This window comes from Nannobrachium achirus (genome assembly GCF_963921795.1).
Source record: "Nannobrachium achirus genome assembly, chromosome: 5".
Lineage (NCBI taxonomy): Eukaryota > Metazoa > Chordata > Actinopteri > Myctophiformes > Myctophidae > Nannobrachium > Nannobrachium achirus.
In genome coordinates, this window is record NC_137814.1 from 7,564,381 (window position 1) to 7,580,605 (window position 16,225).

A 16,225-nucleotide genomic window follows, 5' to 3' on the forward strand; every position below is an offset into this window, starting at 1 on the left:
CTCAGCCCCCATCACCAATCTCCTTGTGTACGACCCTGGGGTCTCCGACCATAGTGCCATCACAATGGAGTTGCCGTTTCCACCTCCCCACACCAAACCCAAACGTCAAATCAGTTTTAGAAACATCAAAAACATCAACCAAGACACCATAACACAGGACCTTCACCACCTCTCCTCTGCAGACTTCACAACTGCCAATGAAGCTGTGGAGTTTTACAATAACTCCCTGACCACCCTCCTGGATCTTCACGCCCCTATCAAAACCAGAACCGTCACTTTCTCACTTACAGCCCCTTGGTATACCTGCGAACTGCGAAAAATGAAGGCAGCTGGCCGTGTCCTTGAGCGGCGTCTCAAGGCCACTGGACTTACAGTCCACAAACTGGTTTACAGGGAACACCAGAAGGCCTATTCCAAAGCCCTAAAACTTGCTCGTTCACAATTCTACTCCAACATAATCAACAATACCCCAGGCAACTCCAAGCAACTATTTTCCACCGTTAATCAGTTTCTAAAACCACAACCTCCCACCCAAACAGAATACACAGAGGAACAGTGCAATAACTTTATCTCATTTTTCAGTACAAAAGTAGACTCCATCCGCTCCCAGCTCTCCAGCCTCCCCACTTTACCAGTCTCACCCGCCCCCCCACCGGTGATCTATCAGCATCTCCATTGCTTCTCTGCCACCACGCAGCAGGAAGTCGAGGACATCATCAAGAAGATGAAACCCTCCACCTGCGCCTTGGACCCCTTCCCCACAGCTCTCATTAAGCTAAACATCTGTGCCATAAGCCCCCTAATAACCAGTACCATAAATCTCTCCCTCCAGTCCGGCCTTGTTCCCTCTGCACTAAAGACTGCCATCATCACACCCCTGCTGAAAAAGCCCACCCTAGACCCTGACAACCTCTCCAATTACAGGCCCATTTCCAACCTCCCCTTCATTTCCAAGGTACTGGAAAAAGTGGTAGCTGTTCAACTCCACGACCACCTCCATATAAACTGCATCGCAGAAAAATTTCAATCTGGTTTCCGTGCAGCTCACAGTACAGAGACAGCACTCATCAGAGTGACAAATGACATACTGATGGCAGCTGATTTAGGTTCCCCTTCACTACTCATCCTGCTTGACTTAACTGCTGCTTTTGACACCGTCAACCATGACATCCTTCTCAACCGCCTTCACTCTATCGGACTCTCTGCCACTGCCCTCAACTGGTTTCAATCCTACCTCTCCAACAGGACCGAGTACGTTTCCTTGGGAGGAAAAAAATCCCGGACGCACCCTGTCACCTGCGGTGTCCCCCAAGGATCCGTACTCGGTCCCAACCTGTTCACCCTCTACATGCTTCCCCTTGGACACATCATCAGTCAGCATGGAATCTCTTTCCATTGCTATGCGGACGACACTCAACTGTACATCCAAATCAAACCGCCTCCCCGTAAACCAGTCACCACCCGCAAACCAGCCACCACCACCTCCCCCTTAGACCAGCCGGCACCTTCTCCATCGTCCACTCTGTCCGCCTGCCTGGAGGAGATAAAGGCGTGGATGAGCTTCAATTTTCTCCAACTAAACAGCTCAAAGACTGAGGCCATCCTACTCGGCACCCCCCACCAGATCAAATCATGCCCCATAACCAGCATCTCGTTCTCCGGCCAAATCATTCCCCTTTCATCCTCAGTCACCAACCTCGGGGTGAAATTAGACCCACAGCTCAACCTCGAGGCCCACATCAAACATCTGTGCAAGACCTCCTTTTTTCATCTCCGTAACATTTCCAAACTCCGCTCCACACTCACCCTGCCAGATGCCGAGAAGCTCGTCCACGCCTTCGTCTCCTCCAGGCTGGATTATTGCAATGCACTCCTCATCGGGATCCCTAGCAAGAGCCTCCAAAGGCTCCAGTACATTCAAAACAGCGCTGCTAGGATCCTGATGAGGGTGCGAAAGTTTGATCATATCACACCCATCCTCCGCTCACTCCACTGGCTCCCCATCATCTTCAGGACTGAATACAAGATCTCCCTGCTCACACATCAGTGTATTTACGGCAACGCCCCCCCCTACCTCAAAGAACTGCTAAAACCAAAACCAGTCACTCGGACTCTCCGTTCATCAAACACAAACCTTCTCCTTGTCCCGGACACCAACCTCCGCACCATGGGCGACAGGGCCTTCAGCTATACAGCCCCAAGCCTGTGGAATGCTCTCCCAGAACACCTGCGAGCTCCTCAGTCCACCAATGTTTTTAAAAATGGACTAAAAACATTTCTTTTTAGCAAGGCATTTTCTTAATTATTGTAGTTGTTATTGCCCTGATCTTAGTCCCATGAAATTTTACTGGTTGCCTTTATGTGCCGTTTTCTCTATGCATTTTTTTTACCTTTGTAGCGCTTTGAGATTCGTAAGAATGTAAAGCGCACTATAAATAAAATGTATTATTATTATTATTATTATACTAGTGTTTAACTGCCTCTAGGTGAGACATACTGTAAGTGATCTTTAGAGCGGTAAACTGCCCTAGCCTCGCATAGCCAGACAATGGCCGGGTTTCCCAAAGCGATTTTAGCCCTTCGTAGCTCACTCATGGTCATAGAGACCTAGACCTGAAACATGACGCTCATTCACGACCGTCATGTTCCCGGGTTTACATGGGTTCGGGCAGAGCGACTTATTTAGCCCCCTACAACTACACCAACATTCAGATTTCACAAACACCGTGCTTAATAAAATCTCACACGTGTCTAAATACGGTACGGCATTCTATATTATTATCCGATCGTTTTCTGTTTTCCCATGTGTTTCCGGACCCATTTTTGCAAGGCCAAGCCCACATTTCAGTGTCCATAGATGGTGTTGGTGCGCAAGGGGAAAACCAGGAAATACATGGGAAAACAGAAAACGATCGGATAAAAAAGGCTCTTTATTAAAGAACATGGAGGATACAGGCAATTATACGGGTGAGCGATAACTGATCTACTGTATATACAGTATATCTGCCCCTGGGTGAGAGAGACACATGCTGCCATGGCTTCCATTAGAGATCTACAGTACAGTATATACTCACGTTTTGAAGAGGATGAGTGCACCGGAAACACACACACACACACACACACACACACCCACACCCACACCCACGCGCACACGCATGCACACACACAACACATAATGTATGCAGTAAATACATCTGTATTGATTGGATATACATTTCATATTATGGGTGTGTGTGTGTGTGTGTGTGTGTGTGTGTGTGTGTGTGTGTGTGTGTGTGTGTGTGTGTGTGTGTGTGTGTGTGTGCGCGTGCGCGTGTCTATGTGCATGCGTGCGAGTGCGTCCGTGCAGTCATGTTGCGTTCCTCCCGCGCTGCGACCCTTTCTGCATCGATTAGCCATCATTTCCTGCTGCCTCCCCTCCCTCGAGTCAATACGTCGTCTCCGCTGCGTGGGAACCTCATATGTCTTTTTCAGGATTCAAATTCAAGAACAGCAGAAGCAGCAGATCTACAAGCTCGCAACGCATCGAGCGTGCAGCATGCAGATCTGCTACTTTTGATGCCTTTCTGTCACGCTGTGTGATCAGGTTGGGACGTTGATTTATGGCGGGGGAAACCCACAGACAGTTAGAATGTGGAGATAAGAGGTTTCTTACCCCACAGCGACGCTATGGCACCACTGACTGACTGACTGACTGACTGCTCAGCCATCAGTCTAGCTCTATTTATAGGTTCTGCTGCCTGAGGTCAACAGGTCCATGTTCTCAAAGTCACTGGTCTCAAAGTGTGGTCCAGGGACCCTCATGGTTCCTTGGGGGTCCCTTAAAGGAGTAGTCCACCCCCAAAATGTTTTTTTCCCCCTATAGAGGCTATGCGCATGCATAAAGTGAATGGCAAATCGAGTGGCAAAGTGAGTGGAAAAGTGAGTTTAACATTGTTTGTTTAATGCAATCAGATAGGAGTTTTCTGTTTGGATGTATGGGCTGTCAAGGCCAGAAAGTAGTTTTTTGCCACTCATTAGGCGTTCCCACATAACTTCCAGGTTTGATGATGATGTCACGCACATACCCTCTATTGTTTACTCATGCCATAGAGACTTGAGTTCAATAAAAATAAAAAATTGTATTTGTTGCATTCGCAAGACAAAAGCGTGATTATAGTAAATTTACCCCCATTGATTCTGGATGCATGGCTCTGGATGGGGAAACCGTCAGGGTAAATTTACTATAATCACATTTTTTGTCATAGGAATGCAACAAATACAAAACAATATTATTGAACTCAAGTCTCCATGGCATGAGTAATCAATAGGAAAAAAGGCATTTTGCGGTTGAACTACTCCTTTAAAAGGTGTGTAACTCTGAGAGTGTACAAATGGAACCAAATGGACCCGTACGGGTGGGTCCTTGAAATAAAAGGTTTGAGAACCACTGTGCTACATTGAAAAGGAACAGAGCCTTCATTAGTATCATTGGTAACACCTTTGGAGGAAGTGAGAAGAGACCCAACTTCTCTCCAATATGGCTGCTGTGCATATAGCCTATTACACACAATTGCATTGTGGCCCTCTGCAGTGAGTTTGAAAATATATTGACCCTCTCCATCATCAACGTTGCCCAACACTGCCTTAAGTCCATGTGTAGCATGCAATGCTTCCACTACAAGATCTAATTTAAGCCGCTGTGCCAATCTTGTCTTGTTTTGGGGCTTTTATGCATTTATTGATAGGACAGTAGATTGACAGGAAATGGAGAGAGAGAGAGAGATGGGGAGTGACATGTAGCAAAGGTCGTCGGGATCAGGATTCGAACCTGCGACACTATCAGGCATCAGAGCCGACCTGAGAGAACATGTAGCTCGATGGCATCCTTCAAAACCGCCCTGAAAACTCACCTTTCAGGAGGCCAGAGGCGGAGGTAGTTATCACTTCTCCCATAGACAGGCGAGAAGTAAGCACCCCCCCCTCTTACCTTAGCCCACCCCCCTTGTTTCCCCCACCCTGTACATATAGTGTTTTTATAAGTGTGATGGTTTTTGATTTTTTTTTAATCTTTTTTGCTTGCTATTTGTTATGTCCATAAATTGAATACCAAGGACTTCCGACGTAAAAAAAAATACCGTAAAAGGACGTATTTGGGATGCTCCTTTTAGGCAGGGTGTTTAACTGTACTGTACCACATGTTTTTTTTATTGTATTGACTATACTTGTACTGTTCTCCATTTTTGTCCAATAAAATACTCAATCAATCAATCAAAAAACCTACTGGTCTGCAAACAGGGTCAAGGGGTTCGAATCCAGCTTGTGGAGCTCCATAAACTCGTGAATTGGCCTGCATCCAGGGAAGGGAAGCTGGGTGGTGGAGGGTGATATTTGTCACTGTACGTATTCCTACAGGCTTGGGTGTCACCTGTCAGCAGGGAGTGTTGGGCGGGAGCAGTAGAACGAGTAGTTCCCACGAGCTACAGTTTACAGTTTAGGCATTTAGCAGACGCTTTTAATCCAAAGCGACTTACAATAAGCAGGTAATGCATCACTATAATAAACAAGATAACATGTCAGAACATCAACAACAATATAACAAATGCATATGAATATCAATCTAAAAAACAATATAATCAGTAAAGAAAAAAGGATTCTAAAAAACCTGAAAACAAATGCTAACTAGCTTCCTGTATGGTCATTGAGTGTTTCAGTAGTGCTATGAGTTTAGGTGGAGTCTGAAAAGGTGAGTCTTCAGTCCACGGAGAAAGCTAGCGAGTGAGTCCGTTGTTCTAAGTGCGACAGGGAGTTTATTCCACAGCTTGGAGGCCAGGAGAGCAAACTGTCTCGGACGAGTGGATTTTTGCCCTGGGGCTTTTAGCGATGTTTCTGACAGCATCTCTGTGTTGGCTGATCTAAGTGAACAGGTGGGGTTGTAGGGGTTGATCAGAGCTAGGCTAAGTTCCCACCTGAGGTCATGAGGGAGTTCTGATTGTTCCACACCGTACTGAATAACCGCTAGCTTGCATAGTGTCTTCAGTGTTGGATTTAAATCTAAGATGTACAGGTCACCGGATGGAAAGATAGGGCCGTGCCCTCCAAAGAGGATGACACGATCTCCCACCGTGCAACAGGACATCCCGGACGTCCTTTTCCAAGGGAGTGTCCCCTTGGTCTCAACCTTCTTCCAGGAGAATGTCTCTGTATTGAATTTCCACAGATCGTTGAAGTACTGGAGGCCTTTGCCACCAAATATGTACAGCTCTCCATTGTAGGCAAAGGCTGAATGACTGCGGCGTCCTTCTGGAAGAGGCTGTGTAGAAGGTGGGCTGAGCCAGCGGTTGGTCTCTGTGTCAAACACTGTCATGTTGTTGTAGCTGTCGTCCTTCTGGTAGCAATAGCCACCAAATACAAACATCTTTGTCCCGATGATGGTGGCAGAGTGATATGCTAAAGGAGGTGGTGGAGTTCCTCTGGTGTTAATTGAAGACCAGACCATTGTGGTGGTGTCCAACTTGTACATGTCTGTCATGTCTTTGAGAGTACCGCTGAACAACTGACGTCCTCCGTAGATATACATGACCTTCTTCAAGACACAGGCTACGTGGCAGCTCCTTAGCTCTGGAACAGTCCCTGAAATCTTGGGATTCGACCACCTATGAGTGTCGACATCAAATGCATAAAGCGCGTTGCTGTATGAAAAAAGACCTCCCCAGATGTAGATGATATAGTCTATGATCACAGCTGTGTGCAGGGTAAGGCGCCAGTACGGAACCTCAACTGGAGGTTCTCCTCTTCTATTTGTCACTGGGGGCAACGTCTTCCAGCATAAAGACACAGTGTTGAAGACGTGGACCTCAATCGGGACTCTGTTCTCTGAACAACTCGGATACTTTGCAGTTCCAAAGTAGTACAGCTTGTGTCCTACTACAACAACGGCAGGATTGGGCTTCTGTTCAATTATCTGACGTATTGTCCAGTGAAACATTTCAGACACCAGCAACACCGTCAAACAGTGTCATAAACAAATGCGTCATCACTTTAAAAGACGGCGGACGGATCTCTGACATCAGGCTCATGTCACCATGACTCCATAACCATAAATGGAGTTGCCACTGAATAGGGAAGTGAGAGAAAAACAAATCAGCCGAATGAATGTAGCAATCAGTCTGGGTTCCAGGCTAAATATCGCCCTAGTCAAAAGCAGCCCGGCATCATGGCCAGACTAATATCTCTGAGTAGTTCGGAATATCTGTTTTGAACCTGCATTAGGAAAACATATATATCTGTTAATAAGAAAGAAAAAACAGATTTATTGTCATTGTTTTAACCCAATGAAACGGACTATAATTGATGCTACGAACAGGAATTACTGTATGACTTATGGTACTTGAACCAACAACACTTGGGCACCCAATTGACCCTTTGTCAGCCTTCTGGTTGGTCCCTGACTGACCAACCAGCAGGCTTTTACTGCCTTTTTCTGTCCAGGTTCCACCTTATTTGGTTGTTTATGTTGAATTTGCTAAAACATAATTTTGAGGGGGGGGGGGGGGGGGGTACATCGGTGGTACATCGAGTAATTAGCCAGTAGCTATGCCCCTCCCAAAAAGCTTTTGTCCAATGCTAGCTTAGAATAACTTCCTGCTTGCCAAGGTTTGCCTTGGCAACAGCCTTGGTGCCGGTTGCTAAGCTAGCATTGGACAAAAGCTTTTAGGGGAGGGGCATAGCTAGTGGCTAATTACAGTTACTTGATTATACCGTCCACCACTGACGTGTGTGTGTGTGTGTGTGTGTGTGTGTGTGTGTGTGTGTGTGTGTGTGTGTGTGTGTGTGTGTGTGTGTGTGTGTGTGTGTGTGTGTGTGTGTGTGTGTGTGTGTGTGTGTGTGTGTGTGTCTTGCAGATATCCCGGAGGATGAAGCGCGCTACTGGGCCAAGAAACTGGAGCAGCTAAACGCCATGCGGGACCAAGATGTAATCTGTCACCTAGGCTTTCTTTTAATGACTTAGCTTTCTGTTTATAACTTTGTTTTGGGAACAGGGAGGAAGGCAACATGATTTATTGGGCCAAATAAAAGGCGCTGCGTCGGCGATGCCAGAGGGAAATACTTTTCCCTCCGAAATGCCACAGCGTCGTGTAAAAATAGAAACAGCTTTACAGCTTTAGTTGTGCCTGACCCAAGAGCACCCCTGACGCTTAAAAGGAACATTTGGGACTTTTATTTTTGTTCATGTGTTTATTATGTTTAAATATTATCTCCGTATATGGGTCTGATCCTCTCTAATGCTCACTGTGAGACGGTGTCTACCCCCGGTGTTCTCAACCTGCGGGGCAGGGTCCACTTGTGGGCCGGTGAGGGTATATTGCAAGTGGCCCCCTTATAACTGGCAACATATTAAGATTATTAAAGATCGTTTTACATTACTATTAAAAAAAGAAAGAAAGTTAGAAAGTAGATTTCTTTAAACCATGCAGTGGTTCCCAAACTTTTTAGCTCGAGACCCGAATGAGAAGGGCTGAAGTGAAATGGGAAATGTATGTTTTGTAATAATAATCACAATCTATATTGTAAGTAGTAACCAAAGTTTTCAAATAATTGTAATGAAGTAAAAGTACTGAAAATCGGAAATACTCCAATGAAGTAAAATTGTACTTAATTTCTTTAGTAAATGTACTTACACCAGTACATTTACCACTGCTGTGGACTTATCAATGAAGGCTGTAGTTTCCATTAGCTTGGGAATTCCCACTGGCAGGCGGGTTTTCGGCACTGTTCATAGCCCTCCTCTGAGGGGGAAATCTCGCTTTTGCGAACGCCCATCATTTCGACCGGAGGGTTAGCGACTCACTCCACGGAGGTTAAGGTTAGAGTGAGGGTTAGAGTCGGGTGTCGAAAAGCTGAGATGTAGTAACAGCGACACGCTCCCGCCTCTGAGACACAAAGGGGCCTTTTCCTCCAAAAGAACAGCACTGGTTCAAGAACCAGTGCTGTTCAACTTTCTTGGAACCTTGGTTCGTTCTTGCGAACCGGCTTGAGTTTCCTCCAGATTGAACCAGATTGAACCAGAGGAATCCAAGGAATTTGTGGTTCCCGTTCTGAACCAACTTTTACGGTTCGGAACCAACTCGTTTCCCCTTTCTTTTTTTCTTTTTTTTTTAATGATGATTGATCCAAATCCGCCCTCACCGCCGATCACCGCATCACTAACGCGCACCTTCGCGCGTGTGCAAGACACCAGTCATGTTACCATACCTTAGCAACAGGCATGATGAATTTATTTTAAGAAGTACATTTTTCCCCCCCTGTAGCCAAGGTATGGCAGCTGCCATACCTTGCCATACCCAATTGACGCCTCTGCAGAGTCTGCACCAATTCTTAATTAGAATGGAAAAAGAAGCAAACGGGTGTAACCCCGGTGGAAAAGGGGCCTCAGCTTTAAGACCTGGAATTATTTTATAAACAGACAGAAATGGTACCATCTTATATTGAGCAGGAGTGAGGACCAACTAGGGCTAGGCTATAATTATGAAGATGAGGTTGAAAATGAGTGAAGTGCTCCTTTACGACTTGTGCATTTGTTTTCTTCCTGTTCCTTCATGCAGTATTCAAACCTGGAGGAACAAGAGCGCCCCCTGCCTGTACCACAAACACAGTGCTGTGAGTATCATCCAATCACTGTTTTGCATTTCACATTGTCCTCCTGACTCCTCCTGACCAATAGAGTAGTGAAGTGTGACGTAATTTACACATCCTACCTGGTTCACGGTTTTCTTCCCCCATTCTGAATTCCCATAGACCTTTTTCATATCGCGTCATATAAGAACTGTGTTCCAATTATAAACAAATTATCTCAGCGGTTTGACTCATATGGATATGAAGAATCAATTGATGGTGAGAAAACGCTAATGTTACTGTCGCCGAATTAGTAACAGTTTCGCTAGAAACAGGCTTTATCAAATATGAGTGACTGACCATCATAAACCACACAGAGCCACCTCGCCGACAATATCGCAAAGACTGTTTGTTTATTTTTGGACCGCAATGCTTATATGAGACGATTTTAAGATGACTCAATGTTATTCTCCATAGAGAATTACTTAATTGGAACAGGGGGATGAGCGAGTCACGTCATGACTTCGTTACTCTATCGAAACACTTTTTGTGTTTCATAGCTGTGCTGTAATCGCATTCCACATCAGAAGCCATAGGCGGCAGGTAATGAAGGCTAGGCCAAATGCTATGCTGGGTACAAATTATTTATAATATATGTGCGCAGCGTTATATAGGCTGATTTGTGAGTGTTTGCTGTTGCTGCAGCCCCCCAGTGTCGATCAGTTGATAATTCAGCAAGGCTAAATTGGTGGTCGATCATAATGTTGATATACAGTAGTCTACCTACGACATGCGCCATGCACTGACATGTGATGATGCGCACAGCGCACAGCTCCTGGTGTGTGTAGCATTGTGTGTTCGCGCTAATGCAGCAGGCACGGGTCGGAGACTTCAGCAGTAAGCACAGAGCAAACACTGAGCCGGTAAATGTGTTGACAGTGTTGTTATGGTTTTATTGGACGTGACATGCGGCTGAAGGGAGCTCATAGTGCGGCGCCGTGTTCCCCACTACTGTCCCTTGCATTGAGTGTTTATTTTGCGCCGCTGCGCGGAATCACCTCGTCCGTCCAACACACAGATCCCTTCTCCCAGTCCCAAGTAAAACCTGACTTACACTTCGTAGTACGACGTGTTGCATGCCGAAAGTGGCTGATCTACAAGCTCATAACGCGTTGCACACGAGACGCGTTGTGAGCTTGCAGATTATTTCTTAACCTACACATGGTCTGGTCTTAATAATTGTCCTCACCTTGTTGTTGTTACGATATCTTTATCCTTTCTTAATACTATTGCTTGTCAGTTCAAATTTCATCCTGACACTGTGTAGGGTGTTGGTAATTTATTTTTTGCGTGTATCCACAATTACTTTCCAACATCCCATCGAGCATTGCGCAGAAGTTGTACGGAGTTTCCGGCGCCGCAGCCGAGTGTGATCTACAAGCTCACAACGGTTGCATCTGCGACGTGACGTGAGCTTGTATGTCTGCTGTTAACCGGAAGTGTGGTGCAAAAAAAATCTCCAGTAAATTCCCACGGAAAGAGGTGGATAGAGTCTATAGAGTCTCCCATTCCAACATATAGCCTCTCCAAACGTTTGGCTCACCCGACGCCTATGTCAGAAGCACAGAACATAATTACAAACATGATAATGGAAATGATCCGTTTACAGTTACATTTTAAGACTTTTAGCATCAAATAGCGTACCCCGTGGTATCTTCTTGGATACTGTCACATTTCATACCTGCTGCTGGGGGGTGTCGCTCTCCATTCCGACATGTCGCCACTCCGAAATTGACTTCTTATTGTCGGAGTGGCGACACTTCCATAGGGGTTAAGTTTAGGGTAAGGGTTAGAGATAGGGTTAGTGTCGGAATGGAGACATGTCGGAAAGGAGACAAGTCGGAGTGGCGGGGTGTAACCGCTGCTGGGAAGAGGAGCGTGTCTTTACCACAGAAATGACTGGCAGGCTGGTGCTGTGCCAGCAAAAATACATAAAAAAAGTGGACACAGCCCCTTAAATGTCAGTGAGCTGCTGTGCCTCCGGTGGTGGGTGGGTGTGCTGAGCTGGCAGAGAAAGACGGGCACTGCCAGCACTTTGAGGCTCAGCCTGGCTGGCTCTGCCCTGGCTCTCCCTCCATTCATAAAGCCTGCCATCTGGAACAGCCTCGGCTGCTGTTTTCTAATGAATGAACGTGTCCACTTGGTCAAGTCACAACCAGGAGATTTATCAATGGAAAATGCCTCTTACTGCTTCTGTTTTTTTCCCCCGCTGCAGTTAACTGATTTATCAATGAATGACTCTGTTTTCTCTTCCTGTTACACTGCAGGTAACTGGAGTTTGTGGGGAGACCAACAAAGTGAGTATCATGGTATCATACATACATACATACATACATACATACATACATACATACATACATACATACATACATACATACATACATACATACATAAGTACATACATACTGTACATACTGTACATACTGTACATACTGTACATACATACAATACATTCAGCTTGTATAGATCAGATATTTTCAAAATAATCTTGGGGAGGGGGAACATTTAGATTTTTTGTTCTTTTCTTTTTTTTGACATTTTAACAACACAACTCTTCAACATGAACATTTTTGAGGACCATTGAACTATGGACAATAGCCTACATGCAAACATAAATTATTCATTCATCTCTCTCTCTCTCTCTCTCTCTCTCTCTCTCTCTCTCTCTCTCTCTCTCTCTCTCTCTCTCTCCCTCTCTCATCTTGGTGTGATTAGCTGATGGTCTTACATAAGCCTCCCTCTGACTCGCCCACATCACTGCAGTGTTTTAATCCATCTCACACAGAGAGAGAGAGAGAGACATCAAGTGCACTGTAAAGAACGAGAGAGAGACTTAGAGACAGAGAGAGAGGGAGAGAGAGACAGAGAGACAGAGAGACATTGAGGGTGAGAGAGTGAGTTGGAAAGAGACTCACAGACAGAGAGACAGAGAGACATTGAGGGTGAGAGAGTGAGTTGGAAAGAGAGAGAGAGAGAACAGAGAAAGTTAGGTAGAGGAACGGTTAATGGAAAGAATCAGTTTAATTGATTATAGAAGTAATTGTTTTTAATCACGCTAACTTTCTGTAATTAATTAATCAGTTAAAGTCCTAGCCCAAAAACAAACAATTCATTTGAACACAAATGTTAATATTTTCAGTGCCAGGGTTAACTCAAATATTTGCTTCTGGGGGGTCCCTGGAACAACATGTTTTATATGTATTTATATGAACAAATACATTTAATTTGGGGGGTCCTTGACATGAAAACGTTCGAGAACCACTGATTTAGAAGAAGGATTTAAAATACATCTCTAGAATCAGGTCAAAAAGATTGAAAGACCTATTCACGATGAAAAAAGTCTACAAGCTCACAGCGCGGCACCAAGCTTGTATGTGTGCTATTTTTGAGCGGTGCAAACCACTCCTATAAGTGGCTGTGCGTGTGTCCGTAGCCTTTTTCCTTCGCGTTTTGCCATAGTAAAATTTGTGTGCGTAGCATCATGTTTGTCTAGTGATGTCATATGTCGTATGTCTGTAGCCTTTTTCCTCAGCGTTTTGCCATAGCAAAATGTGTGTGTGTAGCATAGCCTGTACATCCTAGACTTAAATCCTAGTCTGAAGATGTTATGCAAGCACGACCACCGCTCACTTCAAATTGGGTGTGATTTTTTTAATTGTTAAATCATAACATAATGGTTAAAGTGGTTCAAATCTAAAGTGACACATCAGATTTGCGTTCAGGCCTAATTGTCTTGACCTTGCAGACGAGGACCCGGACAGCGCGGTGGACGACCGGGACAGCGACTACCGCAGTGAGACCAGCAACAGCATGCCTCCACCCCAGTACTACACCACCTCCCAGCCCAACGCCTCCGTCCACCAGTACCCCATCAGCCACCAGCACCGCTCCTCCAGGGGAGACCCCAACTCCACCGGGTACCCCCGCCCCGCGGACCAGGACTACCAGCAGCACAGGGCAGCCAGGTGCGTGTCATCAGGGGTGTCGCACCACATTGTGGGCCCTGGGTACAAGGACTCACTGCGGGCCCCCCATGAATGTTAATTCTTCATAGTGGGGAGGGGGTTTAACCCATTTAGACTGGGAACGCAGCATTATGCATTATTTTGTGCTTTAACTATTAAATAGCAGATATACAAGCTCACAGCGCAGCAACAAGTGCAGCGCTGCAAGCTTGTAGATCTTCTATTTTTGAAAAATCTTGAGAATGTTTGCAAGTCTTTGAATATTTCAAATCCTTCTAAGTTTATATTCTTATTTATATTCCTATGTCAGTGGTGCTCAAACCTTTTCATGTGAAGGACCCCCAAAATGATATGTATTTGGCCACTCAAAATGTTTAGTTCCAGGGACCTCCCAGAAGCAAAATTTGAGTTACAAATGTTTGCTTAAAAAATACATATATTCAAAGATTTGCACACATTTTGACAACTTTTCAAAAAAACTGGACCTTTTGCATAATTCGAGACCATTCGACTTCTAGTGCTTTAAAGTTATACCATGTAACTTTTTTTATAAAACAAATCTTAAAATTGTCCTAAGTGTTAAATCGCTAAAGTTTTAGAACCCCCACTCTGTTAATTTCAGCTTCTAAAGCCTTCTCTTTATATGTTTTCTATGAGCCGTGAGGGGGGGAGAATTTCGCGGCAAAATGACGTCATCTGCATCATGTGTATACGTTGGCCAATCATATCGCCGATCATAAACACATGGTACACTACCGGCCAATCACAGGCGCATCTTGCAGACTTCTCAGGAAGTAGCTTGCCTCAACATAACAACAACATACTCGGGTGAAGGAGTCAGTTTCTCCGGAATGCCTGAACGCACAGGAACCAGGGACCCCTCTAAAGATAGATCTCGGCGAGCTGCAGGCGGACGCGGTGGCGAGAGGCCTGGTCCGCGGCGAAAAACGGCCGAAAGACGCGGACGCGACCGCGGTTTGCTATACAGCTCTGACCACTAGTTGAGCAACTTACACAGTATAGCTTTAAGTACACAGAGTCACATACCGTACCTGACAAAATCTCTGGGGTGATTTGTTTCTTTTTGGAACACAGTTCTTATATGACGCGATGCTAAGATGACCCTGTGGTACTTTCAATAGAAATCATACTTCCGTAACCCAGGGGATGACGGAGTGACATCAGGACTTCCGAACTCCACAGATAGTGTTTGTTCTGTAACAGGGGTCTCCCCTAAAGTTGTAAAATAAAGGTAGTGAAGTACAATATTTGGCCCCCTTTCCCCTCCTCCAACTTCTTTTATTATTATTATTATTATACATTTTTATCCCACGATTTTGTAACCCATTTTTCACCCGGTGCCAATTGCCCAAGCTGTAATCCTGGGCGCTATACTCTCCCTCTGCCAACCTGGGGAGAGCCCCGAACTGAGCTCATGCTTCCTTCAGTGCATGAGGAGTGATCAGGCCGCTTCTTATCACCTGACGGGGAGCTTCCCCGGTTGGACATACAGTATGTGGAAGGAACAAGTTATTCTAAGCAGTTCCTTTCCCCTCCATCAGGCCGGGGGGGGGGGGGCATTATAGTCCCCTCCAGCCAACTTCTATTCCCCCCTAACAGCCTCATTCATGAAAGTGTATAAATACTTTTTCATGTGTCAGCTTTCCCGGAGGCCTCGCTCTCATCTTTCTGTTCCGCTCTGTTTCTCTTCCTGACTGTCTGCTATAGCTTCCCATATCTCGTATCAGCATTACCTCGCATCGATTAGAGCCCTCCGCATATTATATAGTTCTTCTGACCACTTGCACACATGTAGAGCAGGGTGTGTGTGTGTGTGTGTGTGTGTGTGTGTGTGTGTGTGTGTGTGTGTGTGTGTGTGTGTGTGTGTGTGTGTGTGTGTGTGTGTGTGTGTGTGTGTGGTGAGTTGGTAAAGTGCAAGGCGTGCAGTCCGTCCGGTTGACATTGTGCTGCCCTAAGCAGGTCTCAGATTAGGCAGACGGAACATTGATCGCTGGTGTTCGCGGACGCCCGCCTACACCAGTTCGATGGTTTTACATCGGTTTCACGTCGATCGCAGTACGCCTCACCCTTGTGATGCCTTGGCCAAAGAAAAAGATCTTCAGATGACGACCTTTCAGGAACACAGGGGTGCAGAAGGGGGTCTCAGGGGGTTGAATCCACCACGGTGCATCTGGCTCAGCGGAGCGATTTTTGGAACACAGTTGGCCTTTTTCTGGGGGATGACGGGGAGGGTGTTTTTTGATTCTTGCTTTGCCAAAGACTCAGTCAGGGGTTGTTGAACAAGGAGGAGTAGGCCAGAGGAGCTACATCCTCCCGGTGGGGGCTCCTTACTAGCAGGTGAACCAGTAGCATACAACAACAGTTGCAACACACTCTCACACACACATTGATTGATTGATTGATTGATTGATTGATTGATTGAACAAAACACTTCAAATTCAAAAGAATAAAAACACAAGAATGCCTACCCCTAACCCTAACACATGCACAGTCTCACACACAGGGGTTAAAGCAAAAAAAAAATCCCAAGACGGAAATGTATTTTCCAACAACCCCCCCCCCCCCACCCCCCCCCGGCGGCGCCG

The 16,225-nt window shown here is 45.7% G+C and overlaps 1 pseudogene across 1 annotated transcript in view; it reads left to right on the top strand.

The window, feature by feature from the left end:
* The window catches only part of LOC308284783 (protein unc-13 homolog A-like), a 155,038-nt pseudogene that overhangs the window by 68,689 nt on the left and 70,124 nt on the right, over nucleotides 1-16,225 (top strand). Inside the window, exons 6-9 of the transcript in view lie at nucleotides 7,884-7,954; nucleotides 9,585-9,639; nucleotides 11,922-11,951; nucleotides 13,400-13,619. The product of the transcript in view is annotated as a protein unc-13 homolog A-like (transcript). The remainder of the gene's footprint in view (nucleotides 1-7,883; nucleotides 7,955-9,584; nucleotides 9,640-11,921; nucleotides 11,952-13,399; nucleotides 13,620-16,225) is intronic.